At 35.1% G+C, this 2,742-nt stretch overlaps 1 protein-coding gene across 1 annotated transcript in view; it reads left to right on the top strand.

The window, feature by feature from the left end:
* LOC107097345 (uromodulin-like) overlaps positions 1-375 on the top strand; it is a 4,788-nt gene extending 4,413 nt beyond the window's left edge. Inside the window, exon 7 of the mRNA XM_015394469.1 lies at positions 155-375. The gene's annotated coding sequence lies outside the window, so the exon portion shown is untranslated. The remainder of the gene's footprint in view (positions 1-154) is intronic.
* Positions 376-2,742: the final 2,367 nt, after the last annotated feature.

Consider the following 2,742-nt stretch of genomic DNA (forward strand, 5'->3'; position numbering starts at 1 on the left):
CGACATTCACGGCTCATAACAAACTAAAACCCAGATGGTTAGCAGCGATAATAAACCAAGAAGTGGCAAAAAAAATATATTGACAGAGCAAGTTGTTAAAACAGCCTTTTGCAGAGGATAAATGTGTCACATTGACATTTCCTTGTTTTCTCAGGAGGCTTCCATGTGAAACTGGACTGAGTGGCCGGCTGCCGACCTTTATGCTGATTCCTGACATCAGTCCTGATCTAGCAGATGGGATGTTTAGAAGTATTGGGTGTTTCTTGCTTTTAGGATGGCGCTTCTACTGCTTTTTAGTAAATATAATCTGGGGAAATAAAGAATTAAATAATCCTGAAATAAGCTTTCTGTGGTTTGGATTAAATTGGATGTAGAGAAGCATGTGGGCTACATTTAAGCAAATTCATTTGTTTTCTTTTAAAGAATAATTTTTATGATCCTTTATTAGACATTAATGCATTGCAAACCTTGTACTTTCACTTCTTAGAAACAAAATGCAAAAATAATACAAATAAAGATTCCATGCAGATTCCATCTCCTGTTTTATTTTTATTTATTTTTTTTACTTTCAATACTTTGCACAATAAGGTTTTTCAGGAAGCCTTCCTGCATGAAGTGGTGATGAAACCATCGGTGCTTGGATTAATCTGTTTAATTTATCTGTAGATGGGAAATACACCTCCAGACAAATAAAACTGGCTCAGTGACTCTTTGTTAAGGGAATATAAAAACACTCTCACCAACTTTATCTGTTTAAAGCCTTAGTGGTATTTTTCTCTTTTAGATGTCAGGAGTTCAGGAGTTCCATTATCTTCCTAAAAAGTCCTATATAAAAGTCCTACATAGCCAAATACTCTTAAGTGGATAAGTAATACACATATAATTCCCTTACACAATTACTATTGGTGAATTCAAAATTAGGTATTAAATGCTTATTTCCACCTCAGTGTTTGCATCCTTCCCTACTGTAAGCCTTTCAGTCAGCAGAGGGCAGTGTTGATTACTGATCGCTAATGAAATTAATGACTTTATAACACCTACTGGGGAACCACTCTATGGAGATCCAATAATGCAAAAATACATTGTTGGGTTTTAATCCAGAGAAATGTGAGTTTAAAAGATTAAAAGGAAAATGATCAACACAGAGACAGGGTTTTGTGACGTCAGTGTGTGCCGGGTGGAGAGAAGATCCTGGCTTGGAAAGCCATCACCTTCTCCCCCAGATCCCTTCATGGCAAAGCCTTTTATTAACAGTTTACANATTTGTAGCCTTTGATATAAACATCGATGTTTACCTGTTTTATTTTCACTCTCTGCTCCTCAGCCCGACATTCACGGCTCATAACAAACTAAAACCCAGATGGTTAGCAGCGATATTAAACCAAGAAGTGGCTAAAAAAATATATTGACAGAGCAAGTTGTTAAAACAGCCTTTTGCAGAGGATAAATGTGTCACATTGACATTTCCTTGTTTTCTCAGGAGGCTTCCATGTGAAACCGGACTGAGCGGCCGGCTGCCGACCTTTATGCTGATTCCTGACTTCAGTCCTGATCTAGCAGATGGGATGTTTAGAAGTATTGGGTGTTTCTTGCTTTTAGGATGGCGCTTCTACTGCTCTTTTAGTAAATATAATCTGGGGAAATAAAGAAGTAAATAATCCTGAAATAAGCTTTCTGTGGTTTGGATTAAATTGGATGTAGGGAAGCATGTGGGCTACATTTAAGCAAATTCATTTGTTTTCTTCTAAAGAATATTGTTTATTATCCTTTAATAGACATTAATGCATTGCAAACCTTGTACTTTCACTTCTTAGAAACAAAATGCAAAAATAATACAAATAAAGATTCCATGCAGATTCCATCTCCTGTTTTATTTATTTTTTTACTTTCAATGCTTTGCACAGTAAAGTTGCTCAGGAAGCCTTCCTGCATGAAGTGGTCATTAACCCATTGGTGCTTGGAATGTGCTGCACTATGCAATAATGGATTATGGCTTATCTGTAGATGGGAAATAAACCTCCAGACAAACAAAACTGACTCAGTGACTCTTTGGTAAGGGAATATAAAAAGACTCTTACAAACTTTATCTGTTTAAAGCCTTAGTGTATTTTTCTCTTTTAGATGTCAGGAGTTCAGGCGTTCCATTATCTTCCTAAAAAGTCCTACATGAGAGTGTCAACAAGCTTTTCCATTGACTTTCTATGCTTTCTTCTAATATTTCTTTACTATAACAAAAGACTCTTAAGTGGATAAGTAATACACATATCATTTCCTTACATAATAACTACTGATGAATTTAAAATTAAGTATTAAATGCTTATTTCCATCACAGTGTTTGCATCCTCCCCTACTGTAAGCCTTTCAGTCAGCAGAGGGCAGTATTGATTACTGATCGCTAATGGAATGAATGACTTTCATTTTCATTTGGACTTTCATTGAATGACGTACTGGGGAACCACTCTATGGAGATCCAATGATGAATCAATCCATGCTGATAAATATAAATTAATTTAAATATAAATCCAGGCATTGAATGTTTTAACTTTGACTTAAAATGTGGAAATTGTGCTTTCTAGACTCTTCCATAGTGTAGTGTTTTTAAACATATTTCTGACATAAGCATCAGCAACTTGAGTTCATAGAGCTCAATTAAAATTCAAATTTGATTAATTCTGTTAATTGCAATATTAACATGGGAATACAAGGGTTTTATTAGCACAACTATTAATAATGATAATATAT

Source organism: Cyprinodon variegatus, unplaced genomic scaffold (genome assembly GCF_000732505.1).
Source record: "Cyprinodon variegatus isolate N-32 unplaced genomic scaffold, C_variegatus-1.0 Scaffold687, whole genome shotgun sequence".
Lineage (NCBI taxonomy): Eukaryota > Metazoa > Chordata > Actinopteri > Cyprinodontiformes > Cyprinodontidae > Cyprinodon > Cyprinodon variegatus.